Source organism: Poecilia latipinna, unplaced genomic scaffold (genome assembly GCF_001443285.1).
Source record: "Poecilia latipinna isolate Pla-1442-1.1 unplaced genomic scaffold, P_latipinna-1.0 Scaffold1517, whole genome shotgun sequence".
Lineage (NCBI taxonomy): Eukaryota > Metazoa > Chordata > Actinopteri > Cyprinodontiformes > Poeciliidae > Poecilia > Poecilia latipinna.
The window spans coordinates 75,423-92,467 of NW_015114133.1; the positions used below are offsets into that span (position 1 = coordinate 75,423).

At 37.3% G+C, this 17,045-nt stretch overlaps 2 long non-coding RNA genes across 6 annotated transcripts in view; both read right to left on the reverse strand.

Moving 5' to 3' along the window:
- The window catches only part of LOC106963285 (uncharacterized), a 52,108-nt gene that overhangs the window by 12,724 nt on the left and 22,339 nt on the right, over positions 1 to 17,045 (reverse strand). The gene's annotated exons all lie outside the window — the stretch shown is intronic.
- On the reverse strand, positions 1,658 to 12,706 carry LOC106963286 (uncharacterized). Of its 2 annotated transcripts, none has more exons than XR_001428166.1 (3): positions 12,438 to 12,706; positions 11,645 to 11,646; positions 1,658 to 1,880 (listed from the first exon to the last, which is right to left on the reverse strand). It is a non-coding gene; the product is annotated as an uncharacterized LOC106963286 (long non-coding RNA). The 2 variants fall into 2 exon arrangements; XR_001428167.1 differs by lacking the exon at positions 1,658 to 1,880 and adding an exon at positions 10,291 to 10,601.

Sequence of the window (17,045 nt, forward strand, 5' to 3'; positions counted from 1 at the left end):
GAAAAGTAGAAATTTTTCCAGAAAAAAACTGAAGTTTTGAGATTCATCTCAAAAAGTTTATAGAAAAAATATAGAACTTCTGAGTTTGAAAAGTTAAATTTTTTCTAGATAACAGAAATTTTGATATTTATCTCAGAAAGTCAAAAGCAAAAAATAACATTTTTGAGTTTGAAAAGTTGAAAAACTTCTAGAAAACTTTAGCTAAACCCCAGAAGGTTTAATAGAAATCTCTGTGGACGCTTCCAGAAGCATAAAAACACAGCAACTGAAATGGCAACACCAAGAAAAATATATCAAATATATCCTAAAATGAAATATTTATGTTTAACAGTGAGCTAAATCTGAACTCAGTTTTGAAATTCAAAGCCCCCCACAGGTTTAATTTACATTAAACTGCGACTGTGTGTGAGTTTATCACTTATTTGTAGTTCAACTGGTGAGTTTCAGCAGATAAGTGCAGATTGAATCAAACCAAGACGACGAAATGCAATTATCTGATATGAAGCGAGAAAGATACAAGCATAAAAGTTGTCTTTGCTTCCAGCTCAGTGTGATAACTGAACCAAGCTGTCAAGCTGTGAATCAGAGAGCAGCGACAGCAGCACAGGATTCATCCTAATAGTAGAAGAAGAAAAAGAAGGTAAGGAAAAGGAAAATCAGCTAGTTTTACTTTTACCATCCTCCTTCACCTCTTTCTTCTTCTACACTTTGAATCGAAATCACTTTCGATTCGATTTGAGATCATATTTAAGTAATATAATGGTACTAACGTGAGTCTGTCAATGGATTTGACATTCATTCAGCCGGCCGCCATGTTTTTGGGTTAAAAAATGTTTAAAGTTGACAGGAAATTTGAAAATATAACTTGATAGTTATGCATTTTTGGACGACTGGATATTAATACCTAAACATCACTTATAAAGCCTTAGAAAAAGGCAATAATTAAAAATAAAAACAAAGATAAATTAACAATGCTAAGCCTGGTGTGGGCACAAGTAAAGCCTGGTGGGCCGCCAGGCTTATAATACACTGAGGGAAACCCTGATGTAAAAAACAAACTGCAACAAAACTTTCAAATGGTTCAGGAAGTCCAATTAGGAACTCTAAATATAATGTAAAATGGATAATAAAGCATTTTCAGAGAACAAAGCATAGAATTAGACTGAATAGATCCATTCTTATGGATCGGGCACATTAACACAGATAACCAATCTATATATTTTTTCAACATCTGGACCAATACAGATATTAATATCAGATCGGTGCATTTCTACTAAAAATCAACCAATTGCGATTGCTTAAAACAAATAAAAAGCCTTAATTTTTTTGGCAGGAATGTGACCCCATACATTTCTGTACCCATTTACTGGCTGTATATGAAAAACGCATAACCACCTCACTTGAATTAAATGCATTCTTGTTTTGCCCATTTTGAAAAGTGACAGAAAATTAACTGCTGTGTCTCCAAGTTATCCCAAAATATTAAATCTAAAAAAATGCTCAAGTTATCTCTTTTAGGGCACCTATTATATAAAAAACACAAAAATAACATCATCAGTGTGGATTTTATTCCCCTACTAAGTAAAAGTTTGATTTCAGTGCTGATGCCTTAAAAGATGTCTGGATTTTAATGCTTTGACCACGTTGTTACCTTGTCAGAAAGCAGGATGAACACATGTGAAAGCGATGTGCAGGTGAATCAGATTTTTGTCAGCAGGAGGTAGCCGTATCTGTGTCCAGTGCAGCGAAGAATAAATCACATAAAGGCAGCTCTGATCCAGGTATAAATCTTATCTTCAGCTTCAATAAAAACAGCAAGAAGAAGGAGCTGCTGCTGGGATCAATCGGTGTCTGAAATCAAGACATCTTCAGGACTTTTTCTGTAGAGTAACAAAGAATATTCTTCCTTATTTTTCTCCTTTTTGTATATTTCTTTAAACAGAGCTACCTTAGGAAAAGGTAAATGACACCAGTTCAGATTAAAAATACATTCTGTCTGGCATCTTTTGTAGACTATCAAGTGATCAAACTGTGTTTTTCTTTGCCTGAAAAGTGAACAATTCTCATTTTTCATGGCTCAGGTCAACAGAAAACCATGTTTTATTCTCGTTTCCCCTTTAACATTTTCATATTTTACTCTGAAAATCCTAAATAAAATCCAGTGAAACCAGAGACTATTAATTTGCAAGACAACCTCAGTATAAATCTCAGACAACATTTTTCTGGACGACAGATTGTACCTAAAGTTGTGATAAATGATAATATTGTTGTTTTGAGATAATTTTTAAATAATATAACGGTACTAACATGAGAACACACTCTCAAAGATCAATAAACTTTAAATTCCAATGAACATTTAACACTGGAACTGGAAGATATTTCAAATATCCAAAATAAATAAACAGAACAACAAAAGGTTATTTGTGAGTTAGTTTTGTTTTATTTGTACTAAAAACACTTGATGAGATTTTCTGTTTTTGCTGTGCAACTCATTCATTTCAATGAAAGCATCTTAATCTGAGGCATCACTTTAAAAAAATATCCTAACATTTTCTTCCTTCAATCTGACTGATCTTCAGTTTGCAAAGAGGAATTGGGGAAAATGTCAGCCTCTAAAAACCGCCAAAAATTTGCAGCTGGAGTTGCATAAAATATGTTGAAAACTGCACGTCATTTTTATTCCAAACTCGAAAAGATGAGATAAAATCAAAAGTTATGAATCTTTTGGCAAAGAATTAAATTACAGACATAATACTGGGACGGGTTTAGCATTAGCTGTGCAGAGGATCATCAAACATGTCCTCCTCTGCTGTTTTACAAGCACCGCAGTAAACAGCGACGCAAACAACTCTATTTCACATCAGACGCCGATATTATCATACTTCTCTGCACACCCAGGAGCAGAATCACCGATTTCCCCACCAATATGCTGAGAGTCATAATTTATCTTTCCAGTCCATGACACAGTGATATCAGCACCATCAATCTGCAGCGTTCCTGCAGAAGGATAGTTATTACTGCAGATCAGTCAGCCTTTTCTGCTCCGTGAGAACTGTCAACAGACAAAGGCACATTATTGGTGTTAACCACCTTCACACACCACTGGCTGGCACGGAGGTGTGACATGAAGATGGATGGCCTTCAGGGCGTTTTTTTCTTTTCAATGAGACTTCAAGTACAAAATGAGTGGCTTTTAAAACAGAAATGTTCTTATTGCAAGTTCTGAAGTATCATCACTTTACTTCCAGGCTGAGAACAGATTTGTTAAATTTTTCCCCCCCCCCCCTCAAAAAAAAAATCACATCAGTCAGGTTTTCCACACCAAAGGTTACATCTTTGGTGAGGAATAAGGTTACATCTTATTTAATATCTACATCATACTACACCGTATGAAAAATCTGACATGTGTTGGCACAGTTCAGTTCAAAGTGCTTTACATCATAAAAACACAAAAAATACAGTCAGAGAAACACAGTCAACAAATGAAATATAATGTTTTGTCTGGTGGCAGTAAAACACATCAGAATGTTTATCAATGTTTCATTTATGATGTTTCAAAAGCAACTATAAAGAGACGTGTTTAACTCTGAAAAACTGAGTTAAAGGAACTCAGTTTTTCAGCTGTTTTGTAGTTTTCTGGAAGTTTGTTCCAGATTCGTGGTGCAAAGAAGCTGAATGCTGCTTCTCTATGTTTGGTTCTGGTTCTGGATGAGAACAGTACCAGAACCAGAAGACCTGAGAGGAAGGTTGCTATGACAACAGCAGATCTTTAACGTGTTGTGGTGCTAAGTCGTCCACTGATTTACAAGCTAGCAGTATTTTAAAGTCTATACTCTTAGTGGAAGAACTTTAGAACTGGTAATGTGCTCCATCTTCCTGGTTTTAGTCAGAACGCCAGCGAGCAGCGATCTGGATCAGCTGCAGTTGGAGGATTGAGTTTTTTCGTTAGACGCTTTTGAAGTAATCAGTGCGACTAAAGATAAATGCATGGATGAGTTTCTCTAGATCGCGCTGAGACATTAGTCCTCTAATCCTCGAGATGTTCTTCAGGTGGTAGAAGGCCGACTTTGTAACTGTCTTTATGTGACTCTGAATGTTCAGGTCAGATTTCATCACTACTCCCAGGTTTCGGGCCTGATTGCTGGTGCATTGACTCTCGATTGTCTTTGGGTCTAAAGATAATAATTAAAATTTTGTTTCTGTTCAGCTGGAGAAAGTTTTGGCACATCCACACATTTGTTAGGATCTGTTCAGTGATTGGATGGGTTCAGAGTCACCAGGTGACATCGTGATGTAGAGCTGTGTATCATCCACGTAGTTGTGATATTAAATAATGACTCAGATTTAATCTTCTCATTATTGGCCCTTTGTAACTACGTTTCTTACTCACGCAAGGCGCCATGACAGACGTAGGAAGTGAGAGAGGATAGCATTGAATAGAGTGACAGAAATGGTTGTTTGGTTGTTTTTGACAGCAACAAGCTAGTTTGCAGTGTTAGCTAGCTACTTCCATGCTTTGGATATTTTAGTTTTATGATTATCAGAGGGCTGTCATTCAAGAAATCAGCGAAAAAGAAGACTGGAGAATCGTTATCTGTCTATGTGGTGACAGCAAAAAATGAAAACACAAAGAAACTTCAAAACAAAACAAAAGCCAGCATCTAGATGCAGAATTTCTTCAAAGAACAGAATGTCCTGGCCCAAAGCTACATTACTTCATCAGATCTGACGCAAACTGTGAGCAAGAGACGCAACAGTCCATTAATGAAAGAGTAAATCCTCAATATTAGCCTCAGTTGGTGAATAAGATTCATAAATGACATTAACACCAGCGTGTGCTTGATGTCAGCGACATAAAATGTGGCGTTATTAAAGCAAAGTGTGATCATTTTTATCTCTTGGGCTGTATTCGTCCTTGAAGCTTAACGACTTTTCAACAGCTGCTTGATGCTTCGCCATTTCCAGGAGATTTAATTCCAAACAAAAATATCTTTATCTCAGTGAAAAGTGCATGAGTTTACGACTTTAGGAAAATGTTGTAATTAATATTATCTGCTGCGCAGGAGGAAAACCTGTGGTGAAAGTGGGATTTTTCTCAAGCATGTCTCTGAGTTACTTAAAAGAAAATGTCAAAAAAAAAAAAGATGTCTTCTTGATGCAGAGGCAGTTCTGCTGGGGAGTTTGGATTGCTGTTGCACTTTAACTAACACTCTGCTACCAGCTGAGCTGCCAAGCCTCCTGTTCCTCTGCCTCATCTGCAGCTTTTCCAGTCAGAAAACCGTCACAAAAAGGAGGAGGATTTGGAAACTAATGAGGTTCTTACACAGTTCAACAAAGAAACTCGGCACGACTTTTGGTACTTGGATTAAATCTAGGATTAAACTTGACTTCTTTCCCACGTGCAAGACAATCAAAAGGGTTTCTTTCTACATCTGGATAATGGCAGGGGAGAAATTTTATGCAATTACCATGTATGTGGTTGACACATACATGTGTCAAGCATGTATGTGTCAATCACATACATGCTTGACACATGCCTGTCACATTAACAATTTTTTTTGGATGATGGATTGTACCAGAAGTTATCGTGATAAACGATAATATTGTTGTTTTGAGACCATTTTTAAGTAATATAACGGCAACAATGTGAGAACATACTCTCAAAGATCAATAAACTTTCAATTCTAATGAACATTTAACACCAGAACTGGACGACATTTTAAATATCCAAAATAGATAAACAAAACAACAAATAAAATGAATTATAAACTGTAAATAAACTGTAATTAAAAAACAAACATTATGTGATGTTAAAGCACCAGACTGAAGAAAGCAATGGAAATGATTAAGTTTGTTTTAATTTATCACGTGATTAATTGATTTAATGCTTACTGCGACAGGCCTACGTGGAAGTAAACATAATAAATGTAAAACGCATTCATTTGTATTTGGGTTTGAATCTCTGTTTGAATCCCAGTTGCATAAATTCTCCGTATCTCTCTGCGTTTTCTCTTGGTATTCCAGCTTACTGCTCCCTGCAAGCATGTGAGGATAAGCAGGTATAGAAAACAGCTTCTAACAGGTGTAAAACCCGCTCCCATGAGCTAATAACTCATCTTTTGTGTGAAGTTTGGCGCAGATGTGTAAGGATGAACACAAATCCCATATTCAAGAGCCCACATTTCGTCATTCACCGGTGCCGACAGCCGTGCCTCGGTGTAGGAAGTCGTTCTCTTTGTGCTCGCTTTGCTCTAACCAGATTTTGTGAGTGGGAATTTTGTGATGTGGAGGTACAGTATGTGTTCGGCTTTCTGTAGGTGGGAATCAAAAAGACAGAGTGTGTTGGTTTCCAGATTTCCTCTCTTCTGAGGAATAACCGCATCAAAGGGAATAATTCAAGAGGGAAAAAGAGAATAAATCACCTGTTGGCAACACAACCTGATCTCAGCTGAAATGCCTCTACATACCCCGTTCTGTTCTGCTGTAACCGAATATGACCCAGGATTGTTTTGTGTTTACCTCCGCCCCTCTTCTTTCCTTCCTTAGTCTGTCAGTTTAGGTCAAAGGTCAGAAATTTACATCTTTTGTTATATTTTCACTGATGGAGGTAGCCATGTTTTCACCCGATGGGCTGATGATGCGTTTTGGTCCATTCTGTACTGGGACCTACAGAGTAAACACAGGAAGCCTAACTTTACCTGAGTTGTTATTAATCATTGCGTTTGACTGGTGTAATTTTAGATAATACCACAATGTGTCACTGTTGGCTGTAATTTAAAAAAAAAAAACATAGAACAATGAAGTGAATCTGCATAATTTCGCACATGAAAAAAAGCCTTTTTAATTTGAACCAGAGTGTGTTGAAATCGATGTTCAGCTCTCAGTGGGAGAGCTGAACGCGACTTCTGAAGGACCAACATTTGTGCCCTCAACATTTCTCTCCAGAAGACTTTGAGTCATTTTTACGTGCAAAACTGACAAAGGCTCCAACAGGTGATTGTTACCTTAACGAGCTAAAAATAAAAGCCGTGCTGACAGTTTTTATCCACAAAGCACCTAAACTGCCGCTGGAATGAAAAACGCCGGAAGAAACATCAGCCAGCCAGCGGTGGAAGCTCTTTAAGTGCTAACAGAGCTAATTGCTATTGCTGCCGGTACTGAATATGAAACCACTGATCTGACCGGACCCTAAACAGCTGTTACCGGACCGGACACAGAGCTATAGAAGCACTTATCGGATCACACAATCCGACCAGAGGTAAGTATCATTCATTATTTCATTTACGAAGCTGAAGATGGCAGCAAACACCAGCTGCTACGGCCAACTCTGTTCTCTTCCTCCGTTTGGTCCTCCTTACCTTCGTTACATCTTGTGATTTCTACATTCACATCGATTTCAACACACTGCGGGTCAAATTAAAAAGGCTTAAAGACGTTATTCATCACTGTTTTGGCCGAACGGAGCTAGCATTAAACATTTGCCCAGAATGCATTGCAACATGAACAACATGGCAACGTTCATGCTACAATATTTTATTACAATTTATGAAAACTTAACAACCTACACTATTATTACTATATTGTTTTAACATCTGAAATCAAAATTTCTCAAATAAAGTTGATTGTTCCAACTAATCATGGATCCCTTTAAAACATTGTTTCTTTTTTTATTGAGTTTTTGGCCAAAGTTACGACGCATGGTCGTAACTTGCTTCTTTAAATGTTCAGATGATGAACTAAACAGAGTTTTCCAAAGCTTAAAATATTGTTTTCTGATGTAAATCTGCTTTAAACGTCTCCACAGCTTCCTCTGCTGCGTCCCCAAGTCTTCATGATGCCATTTGTTCCCTAACAAACCTTCACAGAACAGCTGGATTTATAATTAGACTAAACTGCATGCTCTGTTTGGACTCCATTTACCAGGTTAAAAGAAGTTCAATGCAAATATGCCTGACATACTGCTGTGATAGTTGTGAAAGTCTTTTCCCTTCAGTTTGTGCTGCAGGACTGTTTGATGGCGGATATAAAAAGAGCTGAGTGCAGCAGCACAGATTAAACAGTCTCACTTATTTCCTGTTTCTTGAGATGATGGGACATAGATTTATATATATCCTTCAAAAGGTAAGTTAAAAATGCCCTTCTTCAGATAAAAAGAAGCACTTTTCTGACTGTACAGACTAAAATTAGACTAAAGCAAATTTTTTTAAGCAAGAAGAGCTTTTCTGAAATCCAAACAGGCTTTTATCAGTGCCTGAAACGGAGCTCTTTGTAAGATAAAAACAGCGCCGCCGCCTCTGTAACCCCCAACCCTTCGGCTGTGGGATCTCCTTGCGTGGCATTTTAAGGGCTCAGCAGTTCTCATGCGCGATATTGATGAGAAATCAAATGATGGTGTCATCTGTACCGTAGCAGTGATGGATTATGCAGAGCGAGCTCTCCGCTAAGCAGCCGGCTTAAATTAAATACTGTTTCCGGCGAGATGAAGAGCCACCGGCTGACGCTGGAGTCCTCTCCACTCCGACCACTTTTATTGGCAAATCATAGTGATGAACCTTAATATGCATCTTTGGGCTTACATGCTGAGTTGAACACAGACTGGGAGATATAGCCCAGAGAAACATTCATAAGGTGTGCAGAGGAACAGAAAATGAAGTGTCAGAAAGTGGCATTTAGAAACATTTGTCTCTATAATGCTGAGAAGATGTTTCCCAGGATTGTTTCCTGTTGAGAGACTGCGTACACAAAACACAGTCAAGGTGTGTAACAGATTTCAAACAGATGAAAATGCCTTTCTTCTGCTGGCGTCTGCTTGTGCAGTGGAGTGAAATTATGCCAAATGACACCATCAATCTCAGAGTTTATTCTCTCAGCCAAGAAATCCGGAAATTGCTTTATAGCTCTCCCTTCCACCCAACGGTGACTTTTAATGGCCCAATAGGCACTTCACCTCATTTGGCTCTTTAGTCTTTGCATTTCTCAGCAATTAATGTAATCATATCGTCATCCTTGATCTGGGAGGAATATAAAGTGTAAAGACACTATCTGCATTTCTATTAACCTAAAAATTGACATTTTTAAAATAAATTCACTTAACTGAATTTCATTAAGAAGGTTTTTTGTTGTTTTTATTTCACAAACTGCACTGGAAACACTTCTTTCCCATCACCAGAGGCACATAATCAACAACAGAATATTACTACTGGCAGAAATGACAAAGACGAAGACAGGAAGTGTTATGAGGATGATGGCTGCATGTTTTTAAATTACTTATCACATGAACTTATTCACATGTCATTTTAATTGCATTTCTTTTCAATTGAAACACAGCAAGTGCGAAATTGTGTTTGGAATATCAACAAAGTTTTGAGCACATTTGTAACGGAAAAGTAGTTTACCGCTAGGGAAAATCCACAGACTTTATCCTAAACGATTTAATCCAGTGTAACATCAGTGAATATCTTACAATCACGTGATATTTCAAACTGTGATATTGGTCTTCTGTTGAGGACTAATAGGCACCAACAAAAATACAAGGCACTCCTGGTTTGATTGCCTTATAAATGCCAGCCAATAGTGTGTCAAAGAACATAGCACCTACATATATTAGCTACACAAACTATATTGTCTTCAAATATTTAATTTGTGCTTTGTGGCAAAATCTGCAACTAGACAGAGCCAAACAAAATGGCTGAAAACCAAATTACAGCATAAGGGTTACAGATCGTTATTGATTAGTTTTTTGTTTAAAATATCTTAAATACATCCAAACCTTTTATTTTTTTATCTAGTGTTTACTACATTATGTTGTTTTTGTATTTTTACGCAGCTATGAGCCACAGTGGCAAAACCTTAAACTGCTGCTACGCCAGTTACTCAACAGGTCGTTGCTAGGCAACCAAAGATTGAGTGAGTTGCTAGGTAACCAAAGAGTGAGTGAGTTAGTTAAAACCACCAACTTTGCTTAGCTGACTCCGAGAACCGTTGAGCAGCTAAAACCTCTTTTGCCTACAGCGAAATTATTGAAAATTCCACATATTTCAATATCCGTTGATATTGATCATTTGTCTGTCGCAATATATACTTACTGATTTATTGTAGACAGGTTTCCGACAAAAAATTTGGAGTTATTTCCACACAAAATCCATAAATACTGATGTGAAATGATGATGATAAAGACTGTTATTCCTTGAACAAAGTTATCATTTCAAGAATCTAAATTCAAAATATATATATATTAAAAATTATTTTACTTTATGCTCAAAGTAGAAGTAACTATGTGGTTTTAAAGAGCTGATCCATCCATCATCTATTCCCATTTCTTCAGAGGTGGATTAGTGCTCAAAAACTATATATTTAAAAAAAAATCCAAGAAAATCAGGAGAATTATGACATTTTTTCTCCTTAGTGAGTTTGAGCTCAGTAATGTCAAACAGTCATTTTGAGGCGCTATAGCCAGTGTCTGTATTCCTATGGCCTCAATCACCATGAAAACATCCTTCGTTGGTCCTCCTTTGATGGGATTAGTGTGCAGCTGTGGGCAGGAATTTGGAAAACTCCATTTTTGTTACATTGTCTTTGTTTGCATGACTTGATTCTGGAAGCTTAAAGGAAAATAATAGACAAAATCACCTTGAAACATGTACAAAATGATTCATGACCAAACCTGACGCCTTCTTCCTGCGGCACCCAAACAAACGGTGAAAATGTTCAACAGTGATAACGACCAGAAAACTCAGACATAACTGTCGGCTTCAGCATAAAGTTATAAAATTTGGTGTCCTAGTTTCACTGTTATCCAAAAACTACTTATGAAAAGTATTTTTTGATAAAACCATGGCCCTCCTCAGCCGTTCTTACTAACCCTCCCGCCCTGCTCTTACCATGTCGCCCAGTGTTTTTCTCTTTTCAAATGAAATTATTTTCTTTTGTGCTCTCGTAATATATTCATAGCACAGGAAAACAAGCAGAGGATCAAGATCAAGCAGCTCAGAAAATATCAAATAGAATATATTCATGGGGCGTCATGGTTTGGTTTCTCTCTCTGTTGGGCTCACGGAAAAAGCATAAAGCATGTTTTATATGCGAGATCCACACAAACCGCGCTCAGGGGCAAGTTATATGTTACAAAAGCACAACAACATGCTGATTTTACTGATTTGTGTTATTTCTATTTGTAAAAACCTGAACTTTATAAATCAAAACACTGCAATATACTTTCTTTCTGAAATAATTTCACAAAGAAAAGCTTCAGTTTAAAGTCAACTCAGCTTTTAGACGTCTCTGCTTCAAAATAAGCAGACGTTTAAATAATTTCATACAAAACTGGAAGAATCATTTTTATTTTGGGGGGAAATAACTAAAAAAAGAGAAAGCAATCTGCTGTGTCTCCAGTTCCTTCCAGCCTCAGAGGAGTGCATAAAGATTTGTTTGTTCCTGCAGCCAAAAAAACAAGCTTTTGTTGTACCGCGGCTGGAGCTGATAGACAGCGTTTCAACATTTCTGGATGCGCAGAACAAAATATGGTGGCCTGTGAGGCAGTTGCTCTATTCAAGATTGAAGGCTTTTCTCTGACGCTGAGAGTGCAGCTTAGAGACTGCAAACTTGCAGAAAGCTGTTGACATTTTTCTAAAGATTTTCACACAACAGCTCTTAGTTTGGGCTCCATTCAACTTCATGCAGGCACTTTCAAAAAGTTTAGCGCTATGGAGGCAGAGGCATATTATTTCTGTCGTATAAATAAATCCTCACAGGCCCGGAGGTGGGTAAAAATAAACAGCGTTGTGCAACAACAGGTTCTGGTGTGGCGATGAATACTTATTAATAATGGCTGAAGGCATTTAAAATACTTTGATCAACAAACTCAAAAGCTATTAACACTAGCATAGGGTGAAACGATGACAAAAACTGACAACTGCTAAAAATAAAACAATAAGAATTATAAATAGCACAAACAAAATTACCCAGTGATGTCACAAGTCAGTATGAACTGTGAATGTTGAGAAGCCAAATTTATTTAAAGGGAATTTAACAATTAGTCCAAGTTAGTTTTCAACTAATATAGTTGTGTTTTTAGCCATGATTTGTACTGAGCTGAGTTTCAAAATGAGGCCAAATTAGCTGTAATCTAGGATGCAGGTTATTGATCAATGCATTAATCTAAAGTTGATTGATCTAATCTTTTGGTTAACATCCGACTGTCTTTCCACAACATAAAGTACTAAATTTATCATAATATGCTTAATTTAAAAAGTATATAGTTAATATTTAACATTATCTTGCATCAGTTGTATTAAATACTTACTGAATAAACAGAAAACTGTGCTTCTCTTACATTATTAAACTCATACATATTTATAAAATATAACAAAACAGGAACCTTTAAGGTTGCTGAACAGAAAAATAAAATATGAAAAGAATAAAATATGTGAAACACTTACAGAGATGTTCATACAGAAGAACCGTCTGTAGTTGCGCTTGAAGAAATAAAACTTTTCTCCGTGAAGTGCTTTAACTCACGACAGCCCTCAAAAACAACTTTGTTTATCGGCTTCATGTTTTTCTTTTTCCACGTCATGCTGTTCGTCTGAATGAGCGATATTAAGGTCAAACTTAAGGAGCTTGTCGAGTGTTTATATTTCAAATCAGGACCGCACAATGTGTAGTTTACATCCCACATCGGACTCTGCGTGGACCGTTTCTCTTTCCAGTTCAGAAAGAGCTCCGCCATTTTTGCTCCTTGCTCCGCTAAAGGGTGACCAACGGCGCCCTCTGCTGGGTGGCGGCCAAACTACAACAGAAAGAAAAGGTCCAAGCGGACGTTATTAGCTAACTGAGTGGAACTAATTTTAATAGTAGAGGACCCAAATATTGTACTCAAGTAAAAGTAGCACTACTTAAGCATATTTCTATTCAAGTAAAAGAAAAAGTAGCCGTCCAAGAAATTACTCAAAAAGTATAAAAAGTCTACTCAGGTACGTAACCGATGAGATTATCAATCATTTAATATTTAAAAATTACATAATCAGATTAACCAAAACATAAAGTTAAGTGGAAATTTTGATATTTTAAGGACCAAAATTACAATAATTCAAAAAAGTAATAAGTAATTTTCCCCATCAGTGTCTTTTAATATAAACAGTATAAAACTAACAAAAACTAAAGGTCTGTGTATGGTGGATTTTTGTTAAAATATGCTTGTTCTTCATCCAGTGGGTAGAGAATCCAGAAATTTTACTCAAGAATAATAAAATTTCTCAAGTAAAAGTAAAAAGTTCAGGGTAATAAAAAATACTCCTAGAAGTTTTTTTTGTTGTTTTTTTAAAGTGTATTATTATCCTGGCGGGCCACCAGGCTTTACTTGTGAATGCTAAGCCCCACCAGGCTTAGCATTGTTTATTTACTTTAGGTTGGGTTTTTTTTATTGTTGCCTTTTTTAAGGCTTTATAGTTGGTGTTAAGGTACTAATCTTCCAGTCTTCCAAAATGCATAACTATCAAGTGATATTTTCAAATTTGATAGTTTAAATTCTTTAAATTGTCAGTTAAAGTTGACAGTTTAAATATTTTTAAACATGGTGGCCAGCTGGATGGCTGCCCTGGCGCCCCAAGCATCGGGCTTAGCAAGGGGAAACACTGTCATGTGTATTACTATTGGTATAAAAAATAGTCCTAGTCCTAGTTTCATTGTCAATGTTATCAAATCAAAATTCAACAATTTAAACATTACAATTGTTGAATTTTTACATTAAAAGTAAAAAAAAAAAGTGGCAGTGGTACTGGTCTTTCTTTATAAATATTAAAAAATTATTGACTTAAATCAAGCTCCTATATCTTGCTAATAAGCTACTTGAAAGTTTTGTTTTATCTCAAGTGTACTATGATATTTGGACTAGAAACCAGACCAAACGTACTTGATAGTATTTGGGACAAATACTGAAACTTTACAAGTTTCAGCAAATAACACATCCAATGTAAAGCAATGGACACCAAAAAGCATCAGTGTTCTTCCCCAGAGCAGATCCTCGGGTTTAACCTGGAAGATTGTTTATCCTATCCAGTCTAATGGGATACAGAGGTATGTTTGTCACGGATTACAGAAAATCCCACCTAATCGTCTTCCATAAATGTCAGATAAAACCGGCGCCAAGACTGCAGAGAAAGGCTCAGCAGGGAGTCCGGTAGAAAAACCGAGCATGCAGAGCAAAAAGGTTACACGTTTTACGGGGCTCCCCGCTTTCACCCGCTCGACATTTCGTTCTGATGATGACTTGAACGTGAGCATAATGTCAAAGCTCTTCTGGTCTGGCTACAACACAACCACTGGTGTTTTTTTTGTGTGTTTTTTTTACTTATTTAGTCAGTGTTAAACTTTTCCTTTTACAAATAATGCAGAAAAGGAAAAACATACAACAGAGTTGGATTTTAAAAGTAATCTTGTCCACCTGAATTTATACGACTGCACATCGCTGCACAGTTTTAAGACTCGCCTGCCTTCATGTTTTTCCCACTGAGCGTCTCAGGCGCTCTTGGGTGCCTCATGAAAGCTTTTGCATAGATTCTTAAAGCACTGAGCCAAATAAAAAAGCTTTCTGAGCCAACCTTTTGTCCTGCAGGATTTAAAAGAAAATCCTGCTTGCTGGTGCTCTTGCAGCTGTGCTGTGGCAGAGGGACTTTCTGTGCTTTCTCCAGGACACTCGGGTCAAAACAGAAATCTAAACTCAACTTCTTCAGCAGCTACATCTACTGAAGACAAAAGAAATCGCTTAAGTCAATCTGAAATGCAACAGAAATTTGAGATTCTTCAAAAATATCTCAACCCACAGAGACGCTTTTTATGTAGAGTGGTTCAGTTTCTTACATGAATCACCTTAAAAGCCATACAGAATCATTAACCTTACCAAAAAGGTTTAATGCTATACAGCGAGTTGGTGAAATCAATTGACAGCTGTAGGAAAACTACAGTGGAGTGACGACAAAGTCAAGCTTCTATGTTTAATACTGGATTATAAAACTAAAACTACAAATGGAACATTTAATCTGTTATAAATGATGACTATGACAACTTTGAGGTTCTAATTAGGGTTAGAGGTTGGACTAATACATCAGCGTTTTCAGAAAAGAGGCGTTTTTGCTTTTCACATTAATACATAAGGGGACATTTTCATGTTTAAAAGAAAAATAAAACACTCAGGGCTCCCTAAAATGCAGTTTCTGTATGGAAGAGAGGCTCAAACGGCTAAAACGACGTTTCCATTTGGACGGTGCCGTGTTTGCTCTGGATTTTGTTTAGAATACATATGGACAAAAATGGTAGTATGATGTTCCTTCCACTTCAAAATTATGTACAACTTTGTGTTGGTTTCCCACATAAAATCCCAGAAAAACCCATTGAAGTGTATGGTTGTGATTTGAACATTCGTGAAAATGTTCAAGGTGTATGGATACTTTTATTACGTCTTACATTTTGTAAAAAATTTGTTTTTTACATATTTGTTAAAAAACATTCTGCACCTTTAAATGTTGCGTCCTTCTCAGTTAGAGACTTCCTATTGCTGTTGACTGAACACCATGTTTTGTAAAGTTCAGTATCTGACGACCAGCTGGGTCGTGTACTTCCACACATTCAAGCATTTGCAAGGTGAAGCTCATTACTGTTAATAACCTGAAATAAGAGGCTAACAATTCACCCGACTACGCGACTTCTTGAAGCACACTTAAGAAGACTGAACCTCTGTCGCTGTAATCGATGGTCCTCACTAACTGATCCTCAAGGTGAGTAACGGCAGCCTCTCCTTGCTGTGCTGTTTCTCACTCCATCCCATAATAGCCCCTTTGAGAGCCATTATGGCATCTGGGGAAGGTAAATCTCTCATCTTGGTGTCACTTATGGAAGTAGGAGTGGCATTTCATGGCCCCTGGACAGAAGTTGGTTGTCTGTGCAGAATACTTACAGAATAACGAATGGCAAAAGGTTACGTAACGGTAATAATCCCACATTTTTTCCTGCACTGAGGCCAGCAGAAAGTGTTAAGTTTAATTAACTACAGTGAAAGGCCTGTCAGCTGCTGTAGTTATCGTTTCAAACCCTGTGTCCCGTTTGGCTGATGTGTCAGCCACAGAGAGGGCGGATGATCCGAAATGTTCTGCTTTATTCTCCTTAGAGGCCTAATCTGAGCTGGGAGGAACCACCCCCACCAGCAGAAACGGATGTTGGAAGGTAGATGCGTTTGAAGTGTAAATATCCCACAGGTCAACAGACTGCAGCTGAGAAGGCAGATGGCAACATACTTTTATCCATGCTAAACTACTGTGATTTTTTTCACAGTAGTTTAGTTTTAGTTCAGCAGATATGAGCAACTCTTATTTTGGTCATCTAGTGACTTTAAAATTCTTCTATTTAGGCCCGTCAGAATAGCAAATTTTGCTGGACCATAAATTGTCCCAGGACTTAAGGTAAACGATAAAATTGCTGTTTTGAGACCATTTTCAAGTACTATAATAGTATAATTTAAGACTGGAAGTGGAAGACATCTGAAATACCAAAGACTTCCTGGGTAGTTTACCTGTTAATGCATAATTATTTACTTGGTAAGGTACTTTCATTTCATTGTACTTACTGGATATTTCTCAAGAATTTACTTTTGGTAAAACCTGGCTCCGTTACAAGAGGGCACTTTTCTGCGGCCTTGTATCACCGGGTATTTATAAAAACAAATTAATTAATTAATTAATTCTGCCATACTGTTTTAAAAAATAATATCATGCACACGGGTCAGTTTCAGAAAAGTTTTCCTCCCACAGACCAGCACAAATCCGCCTCTCAGCGTTGCTTTAAACAGCCAGACCCATAGGGGGCAGTGTAGCGCAAAGCTAAATCCTGTCAGCCAATCAGATTGCTCCAAAGCAACTATGACTTCCAGTCTGGAATGGGCTCTTTGCACCTCAGCTTCCGCGTTCGGGGTAAAGCGGCTCGATTATTTCCGATCCAATACAAATATCATTTACATTAGGTGCTTGCAGGGCTTGGCCAAGGTTTGTACATCGATC